This window comes from Meles meles, chromosome 1, assembly GCF_922984935.1.
Source record: "Meles meles chromosome 1, mMelMel3.1 paternal haplotype, whole genome shotgun sequence".
NCBI lineage: Eukaryota > Metazoa > Chordata > Mammalia > Carnivora > Mustelidae > Meles > Meles meles.
The window spans coordinates 17,581,454-17,597,569 of NC_060066.1; the positions used below are offsets into that span (position 1 = coordinate 17,581,454).

The following is a 16,116-nucleotide window of genomic DNA, read 5'->3' on the forward strand; positions in this document are numbered from 1 at the left end:
CAAGAGGAAGATGGTGTGACAGGAGGTGCGGCAGACAGAATGACGCCCCCTCCAAAGATGCCCACGTTCTAACCCCTGGGACCCGTGAATATGTTATCTTACACGGCACAGGGGACTTTGCAGAAGTGATGAGGTTATGGACGCAATGGTGGGGAGATTATTCTGGCTTATCTGGATGGGTCCAATGTCATCACAAAAGTCCTTAGAAGTCGGGGCGCCTGGGTGGCTCAATGGGTTAAAGCCTCTGCCTTCGGCTCGGGTCACGATCTCAGGGTCCTGGGATCGAGCCCCGCATCGGACTCTCCGCTCAGCGGGGATCCTGCTTCCCTTCCTCTCTCTCTCTGCCTGCCTCTCTGCCTACTTGTGATCTCTGTAAAATCTTAAAAAAAAAAAAAAAGTCCTTAGAAGTGAAAGAGGGAGGTGGGAGGTCCAGAGCTGGAGTGATGCGGCTCCAGAAAGACTCAGTGGGCCATGGCTGGCTTTCAAGGGGAAGGAAGGGGCCATAAGGCAAGGAATACAGGCAGCTTCTAGAAGCTGGAAAACTCAATGTCCATAGATTCTCCCCAGAAGGAGAGAGCCTCCAGAAGGAACAGTCCCATCAACACCCAGGGAGACCCATTTCAGACAACTGACTTATGTGGTTGTTTGTAACAGCAGCCCTAGAAAATGAACACAGGAGGAAAATTTGAATCAGACACCGGAGGCCTGGGGGACCAGGTCGGCGGTCCCGAACTGGCACCATTTGCTTTCTCAAAGCCTCCATTTCTCCCTCTGAAAAACAAGAGCATGGCGGGGGTGGGAGGGATGGCCGGTTCAGCTGGTAGAGCACATGACTCTTGATGTCAGGGTTGTGAGTTCAAGTCCTGTATTGGGCTTGGAGCTTACTTTAAACAAAAACAAAACAAAACAAAACAAAACAACAAAACCAAGAGCACTGGGTGCGGATGCTCTCTGATGTCCCTTCTGGTTCTGACACTTGGAGATTTTACAGAGTAGAGTAGTCACCATACTGTAATGGGTTGGGGAGAGGTTGTGGGGGTTGACAGGAAACAGCCTGTCCCGAAGCGTGTTTGGTGGAATTTCGGTTCCATGGGCTATGCATAAGGGTCAGTCGGCAAAGAGGGCTGTTTGTGCAGCAAATCACTATCCAGCACTGACCTGGGCCTATGTGATGAGAGGAGCGGGGCATTTAAAGAAAAGGGGAAATTAACATGAAAAAATATGGAGTTAAATAAAATTAAACAGGATTCTGTACGGAGGAGTCCTGAGGGTGTGAAAATATTAATGGGTTCACAGGGTCACTGTCCAATGACACGTTGTTTAATTGAACCAGGCAGCGTTCTGGAAACAAAGGATACGGCACCGAACAAAACAGGCCAAGTCCCTCATGTGTGGAGCCCTGTCAGTGTGGGAAGAGAGACAATATGAAACTCGACAGATAAATATAAAATCAGGATATGAAAGGACTGTGGGGAGCAGAGCAGGTAAGGGGACAGGTGTCGATGGTGGTGGCGATGGCGGTCTGGGAAGAAATCTGCGGTAGACACGTGAGCCGAGAACTAAGGTGCAGTGTGCGTCAGTACGCAGCGTTTCCCAAACCACCATGACCACGGAACCCCTTTGTCACTGAGCATCGCGCAGGACTCCAGCTCCTTGGAAAGCACTTTGAGAAATCCTGGCCCAGAGACAGCTGAAGCATGAAGGGGGCAGCTGCGGGCTCTCACAGGAGCGAAGCTAGCATGCCAGCATGGAGACTAGGAATCGCACGAACGCCAAGGAAGACATTTTGCATAGAAGTCCCTCCTCCAAATGCATCTCAGAGTGTAGCAGAGGGGGCGCCTGGCTGGCTTCGGTGGTAGAGCACGTGACTGTTGATCTCAGGGTCATGGGCCCATGAGTTCAAGCCCCCTGTTGGGCATGGAGCCTACTTTAAAAAAAAAAAAAAAAAAAAAAGCAAAGTGGGAATGACTGGGGGTCTCTGCTTAGCTTCAGGGTTTAAGCCCTGCATTCTCTCTCGGGCTGTCCTGGACTCAGCCTCCGTTCTGCGGGATTCACAAAGCTTGAGAATACAGTAAGCCCATGATTAGACTAGACGGCCTGAACACATGCTGGTTTTCCCCGGAGAGCAGAGTATAAGAACAGGAATCCTTTTGCGAGGTTGTTATGTTGCAAAGCACATGTATTTATTCTGAAAGTGTATCTGGGTGACTACAATCAATGTCCACCTTTCCGGGCATCTTTACCCAAGTCCCTTCCCAGTTCTGACAAAGGAATGAACGGTACACCCCAGTCCCAGAAGCACGATCCAGGCCCTGCATCGGGGCCTATACTCTTGCAAAGAACACAGCCTGAGAAAAAAATGAATTTTCTCTCCCAGAGGCCACAGGGAGTTTCCCGACGAATGGAGCCCACCGTCCCTGCGATGTCCTTTCCTGTCTAGAGAAGGCTGTCTGGACTTTCTCAGCGCTCACATCAGATGAGGCCCATTACGTATTCCAGCCCTGCCGCCGCAAAGCCTTCCAGCACGCCCTCCTGCCCGGGCTTCACAGAGACGCCTCTCTCGGGAGCAGGCTCTGCTCATGAGAAGCCAGGCTCCAGGTCGGTGGGAGGACCGCTCCAAGAGCCCGCAGAACTGCCCCCCCCGGCCGGTGGTAATGCCACTCACCTTCGCCGTGCCCTAGACGAGAGGTCAACACAGACAGATGGGAGGTCTTCCCATGGGGGCGGCCGCCTTCCTCAAGCCTCTGCTGCCCAGGCACGGTAGGGAGCACCCAACCAGGCTCCTTGCTCCAACGCTCTCCCTGCACCTCACCGCCTCCTTGTCACCTGCCATTGTTTTCATCGCAGCTCAGTGTCACTTCCTCTGCAAAGCTGTCTTGACCAGCTCAAATACCACCATTTGGGGTTCTGATAGCACATCATGCCTTTTTTGTGAGCACCTGCCATGGCTTCAAGTCCCAGATCTGCCACTCATTGTCCCTTGAACAAATCCCCTCCCCTCCCTGGGCCTCAGTTACCAAAGGAAGGGAGTTGACAAGATGCTCCCTTTGGTCCCCCTGTCCCAAAGCTCTGGGATCTCCCGTCCCAAGAGGAGAGTTGCAATCACAGAGCAAGCTAGCCCAGAGCAGAGAGGAGGTCTTGACCTTGGGCTGTGACCTTGGGAAAAACCCCTGCCCTTTCATTTACACAGCACTAAAATGACACAGGGAGCCACAATAATGGTTTCCAATCTTTTTCAGACCTGACATCCCCTTTCCAAATGATGCAGTCTGATACCTAACACAGGGTAACAGTGGACCTACTCTGTCTGAAATGGCAGCAAGGGCCCGTCAGAGGCACCTCCCCCACTGAGGCTCCTGAAGCACGTTTTCAAGCCCCTCCCTGAGACCGGCTTTCCAAATCTAACATGAGGCCAAGTTCCAACATCCGCCCACTCAGACCTCATGCTGACCGGTTGCCCGAATCCGGTGAGGTCCGCAGATCTCCTGTTGACAAGTGTCCAAAAGATACAAAGGTTTGTCTGTTCCTCTTTAATTTCTCTTCTAATGTTTGATTGCACATGAAGTTCCAGGCACGCATAAAATTGCTCATTCGCCATGAAATGAGGACTATAAATCGAGGAGAGGAAAAACCAATCGATAAGCCCACTTCCAAATCTCTGAGATGGACGCCAGGGCGACAAGTTCTGGAACAAAGGACACAAGTGATCGCAGGCTAGCTCTGCCTGCTCTCTTGCAGGGGAGGTTCTGACCCCCGTAGAGGGTGTCCTGGCCCCCAACACATCCCGGGTGTCTGTGTCCCATCGTGACCAGCAGTGCTCCCGAGTTCCAGCCATGGAGTTCTGATCACGGAGGGCTGGGCAGTGTTATCAGGAGACCTGGCCCCTGGCCCCAGGAGCACCCAGTACAGCCAAACACAAGGGCACAAATGAGAACTCCCTGAGGTAGCAGCCCTCCCCTGACCAGAACTCAGAAATTGCTGGAACATCTACTGATCACTCTTCCCCAAGTATAAACGGCTGGGTGGCTTTCCACAGTCAGAGCTGTACACTCCTTTATTTCTTTATTTTCTAACGCCTTTTAAATTCATCACCCTCCATGCGGTGAGCAAAACAGGCAGACATTTGTGGAGAAGGTGTGCATGCCTCTGCCCCTTCCACGTCAAGGAGACACAAAACCCACTGAGAAATCATCTGGGAGAAGACACCACGGATGGGCCTTTGTGGGCAGAAGCCGCAACAGCTGAAAGCTTTCCTATTCTTAGGCAGCTGATTATTATTATTATTTTTTAAAGGCTCTATGACCATCTCCTTAGAGGTTCCCTTAGTCCCCCCCTCCCCCAATATTTATTTGGCTTATAATAATGCATTCAATCAGCAGTCACTCTCCTCCAAACGTGTCCTACTCTCAGCCCCACGGTCTGGTGACAGTTCTCTTTATCAATGTCAAGACAGCAGCTCAAACTACTGGGCTCCCCCCGCCCTCACTCACTGCCCCCCGTCCTGTTTGGTCCTCTCCAACTTGAACTGTGAACCCTCAGTGACGGACGCGGCAAGCTGGAAGGGGAGGCAGGCGGTGCTATTTATAATTCGGCGGAGTTGGCCCTCAGAACACGGCCATTTTTTCCAGGCGGCCTGCCAGAGCCCACATTCCCCAGGCTCCATATATGGGCCTCCCACAGGCCCCTGTGGCCATAGGCTCTCCTCTGAGGGAACCGAGGCCGCCTGGCCAGTCAGGAAGGGAAGGCCCACTCTGTTCCTCCAGGGCCTGCACGAGGGGCCACAGACGGCCCCGGCAGCCTGGCCTCCCCTTGCTTCCCCCCGCGAGGGGTGGTCGGAGACAGGGGAGAAAGGAATAAGGATCCCCAAGGTCCCAGCCCGATGGAATTGGAGAGCAGCCGGCTTTCCCCCCCAGGGCTTGAATAAGAATGGCGAGGAAAAAATGTATTCTTGCTACAAAACATGAGGTCACCCCTTCTTTTTTGCCAAGTGGTTTTCAATTGTTTCCATCGAGATGTGACTGAGGTCCATGGCAGCCTTGCCAGCCCCTGAGGGCTCCGAAAGCTGGATTTATAGACGCCCTTGGATGGGCAGATGGGCAGGGAAGCCCAGGGAGGGTGGGCAAGCCAAGGCAAGGGAGCAGGGCTTTGCCAAGCAGATATTTTCTGCAGGCTCTCAGCTTTGATTAGCATATGTTCAGGACACACAGAGAGAAAGGTGTCTAGCCTCCCGTGGGCATGGGGACATAAACGCCCCACTACCCTCTGGAAGCCAAGCACTGAGGCAAGAGGAAGGGTCTTACCGGTCAGGTGGTCACCCCAGGCGTTTCTCATCTCTGTCCCTTCTATGCAGATGCTTGTCAGGCCAGGCTGGGGCCACACTTGGGGGGTGGCCGGGGTGGGGGTGCTATGGACCAGAGGGTCTGGAAACCCCGCCCTCCACGTTCATGTGGGAGATTTTACTTCCATTTCTTGGACACTGTTTCCAAAACCTCCTCAGGAATCGGCTGCAGTGGACACAGCTGTGTCAAATCTAGTTCAAGTCCTTTCTCTAAATAGCCTTCCGTGGCCATCTGGATATCTCTTCCTTAGGATGGAGAGCATCTGGTATTATTATGAATTGTTATTTTTAATATTTGTAATAATAGCTGGGCTTTATTGAGGGCCTAACATGCCAACCACGTAGCGAACAGCATCTCAGTTAATCCCCATAAGCCCAAGAAATGGGTGTTCATTCGCAGAGGAGGAGACTGGGGCGCAGAGAGGCTAGGCAGCGTGTCCATGCAGACATGCTGGGTAAGGAGCAGACCCCGAGTCTGCCCAGCTCCTCACCTCCCGCCTCTCTGCTCCACGCACTGGCTCCTATCACGTGCCCCTGCGTCATCTTTGTTACTCTCTATCCTTGCAGGTGGAGGCCATGTCCTAAGGTATTGCCGCTTCTCTTCTCCCCCGAACATCTACAACAAACTGGACTCATGGAAAATCTTCACTCATGAAGCAGTTCTTCGGCCAAGGGCACCGCTCACCTGCGAGCTCTTTTCAGCCTCGGATGGATCCCGGACTCTCTTTGGACTCCGTGGCCTCTGCAGCCCTCCCTGTAGGACCAGAATCCCTTATCTGTGGAGGCCCCAGCTGTCCCTACCGGCACTTGCTTGCCTGTGACAAATATGGGGCTGGCACTTTAGCAGAGAAAAGCAGCAGCAGGAGTTGATCAATTCCTAAGCAACAAAGATCCTGTTTTCATGCAAACGTCCTCGGCATTAAAACAAAAACAAATTCTTCCCAGGGCGAGTCCTGGATGCCAAGTCTCGAAGCAAGACACATTTTTAAGCAGGGTTTCGCGCCTGCGCCTGCGTGAGAGACTGACAGGGGATGGGAGGAGAGCTGCGTGCCAACTGCCAAGTGTTACGAGGCAATGCAGGACCTTAAGGTGGAATGGCAACCAGTGCCTTGAGTTCTGAACAGGTAGGGACCGCTGAGGGCTTCCTGGAGGAGGGAGCTATTCTGACTAGACTCAGGGGTCTCCTAACAGATAGTGTTGGCCTGATTCTGCAGGACCTGGGTGCCCACCAACACCAGCCCTGCTAGAACATTGCCAGGGTCACTGAGCTTGCCCAACAGTTAAGGAAACATCCAGAGGGCATCTGGCCTCCAGCTGGCTCCAGCAGTTTTGTCCTTTAGCATCATGAGGGTTCAAAGGCAACACATCAGTTAACAGATTAAGGGCAGGCCACATGATTCATTTCTGGCAAATAACCAGCAATACCAGGATTGCAGCATTTGAGGGCTGAGATCCCAGGGTACCATCCCCTTTACTGCTGAGGCCCGGCCCAGGGCTCATGGTCTAGCCAAGACTCCAAGATCAAACCTCTTTTCTCCTGCTCCCTGAAACCTTCTACGCAGCCTTCTAGTCTCACACCGAGGAGGTGTTCCCTGGCTTTAGCACGTGCCCAGAAGCACCCAGTGGGCTCAGGACTAGGAGACACAGAGAACGTAGCCCCAGGCTACAGCCTTCTCAAGCTCGCCTGAGTGCGATTCCAGGGTAAGAGGAGCTCCTTCCAGAGGCATTTCTTTTCCCGGCACCCACCATGGCAGCAGGGACGGAGCAGGTAAATGTCTGGTGCTGGGCACAGTAAGTGGGCAAGTCTGGCAGGAAAAAAGGGCCCATAAAGGAGCTTGTGACAAGAATCAGCTAAATAGAGTGGAAAGAACACGGGCTGTGTGTACAAAAGATGTGGGCTGGCATCCAACACCGTCACTGTGTCAGGGACTGGGAGTGCTCCCCAGTAACCATGTTCTTCTTTTTCTGCCAGGCATGCGGCTGGACTCCATTTCCCAGGCATCCCTGCAGTAAGGCGTGGTCACGTGACTGCATGCTGGCCAATGGACTGCAAGCAGAAGTGCCCTGGGCCAATTCCAGGTCTGGCCCCAAAAAACATCCCAGAAAAACCTCCCACTTGTGGTTCTTTCTCTACCAACTGAATGGAGAGCACTTCTAGGAGTGCAAGGAGACAGAGCCACGGAGGAAAGGAGCCTGGGTCCCTGAATCACAGTGTGGAAGGCGGCCTGCCAAACAGACACACTGTATTGTGTTCTCAGGAAATGAACCCACAAGTGTTAAGCTATTAAAATTTGGGAATTGTTATAGCTATTAACCCAACCTAATACAGCCTCTTGCTGGCCATGCGACTTTGGGTAAATTTCTTAACCTCCTGCAGCTTCAATTTCCTCATCTGTAAAGTGAGAATTTTAAAAAAAGCCTTCCTGAGAACGACAGGACTAACATTTACAAAGATCGAACAACTAAAGGTGCATTATGACTTTTGTGAGCCCTAGACATTTTTGCCTTTGTGGGTCCCCTCCGGCATTAAAGAAAGCAAAAGCAAAACCAAACAAGAAAAACCCACCCCAAAAACCACACACACACAAAACAAAAAAAAGCCCCAAATGAAATACAGAAAAAATTAGGTTTTACTATTGCATTGGTATAAAGAAACATACAATCTAGGCCAGATAAATCATTATGCTAATGATTGCTTATTATTATTTTTTTAAAGATTTTATTTATTTATTTGACAGAGCAAGAGAGATCACAGTTAGGCAGAGAGGCAGGTAGAGAGAGAGGGGGAAGCAGGCTCCCTGCTGAGCAGAGAGCCCGACGCGGGGATCGATCCCAGGACCTGGGATCCTGACCTGAGCTGAAGGCGGAGGCTTTAACCCACTGAGCCGCCCAGGTGCCTCTGCTTGTTATTTTAATATTTGATTTTATATTCATTATTTTTTAAAAGATTTTATTTAATTGAAGAGAGAAACACAGTGAGAGAGGGAACAAGCAGGGGCAGTGGGAGAGGGAAGAGCAGGCTTCCCGCGTAGCAGCGAGCCCGATGTGGGGCTTGATCCCAAGATGCTGGGATCATGACTCCAGCCAAAGGCAGACACTTAACGACTGAGCCACCCAGGGTCCCCTATATTCATTCTCATTATATTCATTTTTTCTTTTGATTTTAAGGGAAATTAAAACCAAACATGTTCTAGGGCCCTAAAAGTATTGTGAGCCCTAGGCACTCTGCCTGTGTACCTACCAGAGAAGCCGACCCTGCTTGCTATCATGCCTGGCCCATGACGCACGCAATAAATCAAAACTACTATGGATTAAAAAATATAATAATAGGAAGATGGAAGCATGAAATAGCAACAAAAGGTTATGAAGCCCCTTTCACAGACTTCATTTCCTTCTACCCTCACACCCATTACATGAGACGCTTTTTCACTTATAGTTTCAAATGAAAAAGGTGAGGCTCAAGGAGATTGAGGCTTGTGCTCAAGACAGGTAAGAACTTTGTGCAGGATGCCTTCTATCAGGCACAACGCTAGACACCTGTCTTACATTATCACTTTTCACTTTCTCAACACTCTGATGAGCTAGGGCTTCTTTTTTTATCCCCATTGTATGACTGAAAAAAATAAAAGATATTGATGTAAGGACGAGTGGCTGAGTCGAGAACTGAAACCACTTCTGGTGCCAAATTCAACGCTCACTGTACCATCTCGCCTTTCTATCTATCAATAGCTCTGTCATGAGAATTGATAAACGGCAGTGTCTGCGGAGGGTGTCAGACACCCCAACACCTTTCACAGAGCAGAGAAGAACCTGTTCAGGGCTCAAATCCAAACACCGCACGCCAGATTAGACTGTGCCTTCTCATTCTCCACCCAAATGTACTCCTTAGAAGGTCTAATTATAGTGACTTCTATTTTCTTGTAAATAATCACATCTGTCATAACTGATTTCACTGATCCAAGGCTCCAAGTTGGCAGTCTTGGAGGCCTGAGCCAATGTGTCAATTATGCCAAGGAGTCTGTAAGCAAAAGTTGTGTGCAATGGAACAGAGAGGAAAAAAAAAAAAAAAAAAACACCCACGAGTCGCAGGCATATAGATGCTGGGGACCAATATGTGCTTTTTCACAACAGTAATATCAACACAAACTCCTCAACGTGGCCAATGGGTGTCAATCCATCGGCAACCTAATTTGGTACAACAGACCCAGCCAGCCAGATCCTGGGGAAAAACACCCATCTTTTTTAGTGGAAACCTGGTCCTAGAAACCTCAAAAGCCTTCTTCTCGGCTTTTGAGTTTAAGTAAATACCCCCCAGGAATTTGCCACGGCTTCTTTATGCTTGTTTTCAGGGAAAAAAAAAGATGGGTTGAAGGGCTCACATCCAGAATAATAACAATATAATAAATAAATAACATAATAAATAATAGAATAAATAGAATAATAATAATAAAAGATGGTTGAAGGGCTCTCATCTAGAATACACAGGTATCCCCTTTGTGAAAGTGTGTGTTAGGCCACTTGGCATTCTGGAATGACCTACATTAGTACCTGGTTTCGCTAATGGAAAAAAAATCCATTTTGTTTTTATGGAAAAAAGACAAAAAGCGAAGATGGCATTCAGTGCTTGTTTTGCCACGGTGGTCAGAGAGGGAGCCCGAGCCCGAGGAGGCAGAGGGGCAGCACCCAGCTCCTTCCCCGGGAACCTACGCTCAGTCCCTGATGCCACCAGAGCTCTGACGCGTGTCTGTGAGCATCTGTGCTCTCGACTTAGTTTGTGCATCTGTGAGCAAGATGTGTCCTAAGGTACCTGAAAAGTCTGAGAGAGGTGATTTTGGGGGTCTGAGAGTGCTAAAAAATTTCCCATATAAGTTAATGGTAATCGCTTCTTTGCTTTACACCACTTACTCACGAAAGGTCTCATAGGAACGCCCTGCCCTGGGATAGCAGGGGAAACCCGCAGTCTTAGTGGCTACAAATACAGTTTATCAACTGAGTGTGGCTGCCCCGCCAGCATCCAGTGGCAGCTAGAACTTTGGGTACGGACTTGGGTGTAGACTTGGGTACAAGTCTCTCTCCACTCACCACTGGTGTGACTAAACAAATCATGTAACCTTCCCCCCATTCATCTCAGCTTCCTCATCTATAAAATGGTGATAGCCCAGAACCCTCGTGGGACTGGCTGATGCAATGACCGAGTGTGACAGCCTGCTGGGAAGTATCAGCGCCACAGAGATGCTCATCGTCATTATTACGATGCGATTAGCATATACTGAGACCGGTTTTCCACCCACGGGGATGGCTTCTTTCTCTCCTAACAGAACTCCAAGCACAGGCAATCGTGCCTTCAGTCACAGAGGGGATGAGAGACTGGAGTTCTTGGGACTTCTTTCATAGGCAGGTGAATTATTTCAGAGCCAGTTAATTCCCCCGTGTCTGATGGGGAAGCTTCGAGAAAGGAGCATCTTTTAGGTAAGAATGTGGGAAAGTGAAAGGTGGCCCTCATTCACTCTCCAGCTGCCCACGGGAAATGGACACAGGCTTTTGCCGACCCAAATCCTGCAGCTGGTGAAACCTCCTTTGGGTCTGGTCCATCTGGGTGAGCAGAGGGGCTAAAAGCACAGACTCTGAAGCCGGACTGCCTGAACTCTGAGTCTAGCTCAGCTCTTCACTTGGCGCTCTGACCGTGAGCAATTTATCTTTCTGTGCCTCAGTTCCTCACCTATAACACGAGGGTAAGAACAGTACTTTTCCCTCAGGGTGGTCGTGAGGAATAAAGGAATGAATACATAGCAGAGGTTCACAATAGGACCGTACATAGGAAGCAATCAGCACATACCAGAATTTACTAGAATGGCTACAATGGTCATATTGCAGTCAATGGACTTTGACTCATCTGGTGTTCATGTTCATTCTTTTTTTTTTTTTTTTAAGATTTACTTATTTATTTGAGATGGGGAGTGACATAGGGAGAGGGAGAGAGAGAATCTCAAGCAGACCCCCCACCGAGCATGGAGCCCTCGACCTCGCTATCCTGAAATCATGACCAGCTGAAATCAAGAGTCAGAAGCCTACGCAGCTGAGCCACCCAGGTGCCCCTCCTCCAGTCTTTATTAACATGTGTGCTTCCCAGCTTTTCCATGCCAAACCCCGTAACAGGAAGAAGATTCTGATCTACATCTACATCTGCCAGAGAGCCCCAGAGTCCCCTCCTTCAAAGGAAGTTAATTTCTGGCACAAAAATGCAGGAGAAAGGGCTGTGGGCTGAGAATCAGTGGGCCCAAGTCCTAGCCCAGTGCCATTTTGCCCACTCTGTGGCCTTGAGCAAGTCACTCCTCTCTGGGTAATAATTTTCTCAAGTTGTAAAATACAGAGAGTTTGGTTGTGAACCTCAGTTTATTCATATTTAAAAAGGGATAATAGGAAGAACTATCACATCACAACCCATCATGTGCTGTGAAGCAAATAATGCATCCCACACAAAGACAGACAAGGGTCCTGAGTGGGGCCTACAAGGTTCTGTGCCTCCTGGCCCATGACCCTCCCTTCACTTCTGTTCTACATATCAGTCCCCTGGCTTTTCTCCCACCCCTCAGGCATGCTCCTGCCAGAGGGCCTTTGCCCCAGTTTTGTCCCTCTGCCTAGAATGTTCTTTCCTCGAATAGCCCCATGTCTCACTCCCTCACCATTTTCAAATACTGGATTACTATTTTTTCCACAGCAACTATCACTTTCTAGCATAGTACCTGAATTTCTTTCTTATGATGATTATCACTTATTGTCTGTCTCCTCCCAGGCCAAGAATGTAAGTTCCATAAGGGCAGGATTCTCTTTTGGTTCTGTTCCCCGAGAGCCTAGAAGACTGCCTGCACATTACAGGTGATCAGTAAATATTGCAGATTCACGGAATGAGTGAATGGATGGATGGATGGACGGATGAAGAAGAGAGTACTTTGTACACCGAGAAGGTGCTTACTGAATTTTGGGCAGCCTTCCTAAATCTGAAAGGGAGATTCTTACTCCTCACTTGTCTTCCTTCCGTGAAGAAGGATCCTCACCCAGACACCTGGACAGTTTCCACCCCCTTCACCCATGCTGGCCTGTAAGAAGAGTAAAGCATGTGGTTGCCAGATGAGACACTGGTCCATTTCGCGACTCAGCGAGGCTAAGCTGCAAACCCACAGCTGCAGTCGGCCTGTTCTGGCTTCCCCGTCAGACAGCAGCAACGGCCCTGAGTTAAGTGTGTCTGCTCCGCAGGCTCGCAGCTCCCTCGTTGGGTTCTTTATGGTGTGGAGTGCAGGACAGGGAGTGCTAGAGAGACCTTCTAGCCAACAAATGGATGGAAGTCATGATCACTAGCCTGGTTCTACAGGGAACAGAGTGAATGTTCTGATCTCCACCTGTCTGATTCTCATGTCTCTCTTGATGGGTCCTGAACCTGGTCAAATAACAGGGTTGGGTCATTTCTGACCCCTAAAATTCCAATCTAATTTTCCAAATTTAAACAAGTGAAGCCTTAATGTTGCCTGGTTCCAGACTGCCTACAATCCTAGTTACTCTCTTTGGACTTACTAGTTTGTGGGTGTCCCACAAAGCAGATATCACTCCAAACTGAGCACAGTTCTGCAATCAGGCTTGTGTCCCAGAAGAGGCGCTATTCCCAGCACCGCACTTGGACACACTCTGCTACCAAGGCTGTTCAAGGATCTCTATCCATCTGTCTCCCCACTGCCGGTCCCCCACTCCGGACCTGCAGTCCCTAGAGCCTTTCTTACCCAGGCTCTGGGTGCCTCAGGCCTCTGTGTCTCACTCATGTGGGGGACTTGATGCTGTTCTATGGGTCACTAGATAGAGCCCGTTCTTCCTGAGATCTTCCGGGAGGCTGTGTCCCTCAGCCAACAGATGCACCATGGCTCCCAGCTTCATGTTCTCCCTGACCACAGTGAAAGGCAAGTGACCAGGGGCTGAAGGTCTGCAAGGTGTCGGGCACAGTATGACCAGGTTTTCTCCTTGCCTTGTCCCTCCAACAAGCCAATGAGACAGGGGTGTAATCCTCAGAACAAAACTGGGGAGGCAGGCGTTAGCATTCCCCGTTTTACAGATGAGAAAACTAAGGTTTTTAGAGGGGAAGGGTCTTCATGTATCATCGCAGCTCATAAGAACACTGGATGGCTTCTAGAGCTAGCACTTAGGTCAGAATAGGGGTGTGAGCCCAGAGACCCAGGCGTGCCACTGGGAACCTCAGTCCGGACAATTTTACTCTGATCTGTTGACGCCCTTTCGTGCGGAGCCATTTAACCTGCATTTATCTGGTGGCGTCATCTGACATTTCTCCATCATGTTCTCCGGGAGCTCACGAGTGGCTTTCTCAAACAGCCCGACGAAAACCAGAGAGGCTTGACTTGCAGTGTTTTCCTCATCTACCAGCCTCAAAGCCATTTCTGAAAAATTGAAGCAGATTTGGTTCAGTGTGATCTCGGTAAGCCCATGACTGCTTCTACTGACCACCGCTCTTCCCTCTCGCAGCCCTGGCCAAACAGCCTTAGACACAGTCCGGGGAACCTGGAGCTTTAAAACACCTAAGACCATCACTAGCTAGTCCAGGGGCCAGGCAAGACCTTTAGTGAAGCCCGGCCTGCCAGGAGTTGGGGGCAGGGGGTTGGCATAAGGATAAGGAAGCAAGTCGATTCATCTGGCAAGAAGAGATCTGTCCGAACCACACCTGTTCCCTTTGCCCAGTGAAATTCTGGAGCACTCCGCTGCTTTCAGCAGAAACTGCAAGCCCGGACTGCCTTCCTGGAGCATTCAGGAACTAGTGACAGCAAGTCGTCCAGGGACCCAGAAATGAACCGCCCGCATTTATTAAACTCTTACTATTTGCCAAGCACTGGGCACGGAGCTGGGTTTACATGATCTTGTAAAATGCCTTAAAACTATTTTTAGCAGGGGCACCTGGGTGGCTCAGTGGGTTAAAGCCTCTGCTTTCAGCTCAGGTCATGATCTCAGGGTCCTGGGATCGATCCCCGCATTGGGCTCTCTGCTCAGCAGGGAGCCTGCTTCCCACCCCCATCCCCCGCCTGCCTCTCTGCCTAATTGTGGTTTCTCTCTGTCAAATAAATAAAATATTTAAAAAACCTGTTTTTAGCAAAGAAGTAAATGCTCATAATTAAGACATGAAATACTACAGAGGCTCATCATGAAAACCACCAGCTTGTGATAAAAACTAATTTGCACCAACATACACCACCCCCCCTCCCCCCGTAGGCAAACTTTTCTAACTTTGGTTCTTTTGGTGGTCACTTCTCGAAGTATGGGATTTCTCATCATCTGCAAAAATCTTTGCTGATACAGATAGAATGACTGCCTCTCTTTACGGATGAAGAAACGGGAGCATCCTGTGGCATCCAGGTCACACAGCTGGAAAAGGGTGGAGTGTGGATTCAAACTCGGGTCTGCCTCACTCCTGGTCCTGCTCTTAAACTTTACACTCCACAGCCAACCTGTCTGGGGCTTTGTAAAGGATGTGGCTCAGGTCACATCAGGCACATAGGCCACAAGGGCTTCTGAGGTCACCTGTTGTCCGAAATCATTCACAGGGGACACAACTAAGAAACACCACGGGATTACACCTAAGCAAGCTTTCTTTGTCACTGGCAGGTTTGTTTCCAGCGCTTCTTTCTAGATTCCTTGGGTTTTTTAAATCTCTTCCAGCCACTTCAGCCATCTCTGTACCCTCTGATACCACTGCCAACGTGACTTTCAAGGGCAGGACTCTGAGGCCCACAGCCTCTCGCAGCTTCCTCACTCTCATCCTGGAAGACGCTACAAAGAGCATTATCGTCATCTCTGCTAGGATGCTGCAAAAAGACCAGTCCCTTCCAGATCCGGGTTTTCTAAAGAAAAGCTTTTCCTTTATTTTGTGGTTATAGCTAGAGCTTGAGAGGATGGGCGCTGTGCAAAATGTAACATTGCCAACTTTGTTAATAACAGCTCCTCGTTAGGAGCTCCCACCCAGACTGGCCAGGTTCAAATCTTTGTGCCCTCGCTGGCTTTGATGCTCTGGCAAGCTACTCCCCTCGCTGTAGCTGGGAATTCAGCTGTAGATCGGGTAGGAGTGTGTGGAGGATGACGGATTGGGAACGACGAATCGTGTGGGTTAATCTGTGTGCTCTGAACTCTGCTGACCAGGCCCGCTGCTCTACACGTGCTCTTATTATCTATCAGAACCCCGTTCTAGCCCCTGTAGTTTACCCGAGGCGTCCCCATACATCGTACATGGTCCTTGCATCTAAAAGGAGTCAGGGCAGACATGACTGGTCATCTCTTCAAAGTATTCAAAGGTATAATTATTAGCCCCGTTTTGCAGAGGAGTAAGTAGACTGAAAAAAAGGTTAAGTGAGCTGCCCAAGGTGACAGGATGGTTCAGAGTCAGAAGCAGTCCCTAAAACCCGTTCGGACTCTCCTGCCAACAAGGCTGGGTGACTTTGGACAAGTCACTATCCCTCTTGGAACCTCACTTGTCAAGTAAGAGGGCCTTATGTGACAGAGAGACAGTAACACCGCCGTTAAGAGATGCAGATCTGAGTCAGACTCTGGGCTTGAAATAGGGGTCTTCTGCTTATCACCTGGGGGACTTCGGGCAAATTACTTAATTTCCCAGTGCCTCAGTTTCCTCATCTCCAAAATGGGGCTACGAACAGAACCCACCCTAAAAGGCAGTTATGGGCACTGAATGAGTAAACCCGTGTTACCATCTTGGGACAAGACGCGAATCACACAGC

The 16,116-nt window shown here is 49.9% G+C and overlaps 1 protein-coding gene across 2 annotated transcripts in view; it reads right to left on the reverse strand.

Moving 5' to 3' along the window:
* Nucleotides 1-16,116, reverse strand: part of ZHX2 (zinc fingers and homeoboxes 2) — a 158,273-nt gene that overhangs the window by 118,658 nt on the left and 23,499 nt on the right. The window contains exon 1 of one of the 2 annotated variants that reach the window (XM_046012414.1): nt 5,301-6,138. The exons of the other annotated variant lie outside the window; for it this stretch is intronic. The gene's annotated coding sequence lies outside the window, so the exon portion shown is untranslated. Of the gene's footprint in view, nt 1-5,300; nt 6,139-16,116 lie in introns of those variants that run through there. 2 annotated transcript variants of the gene reach the window in all.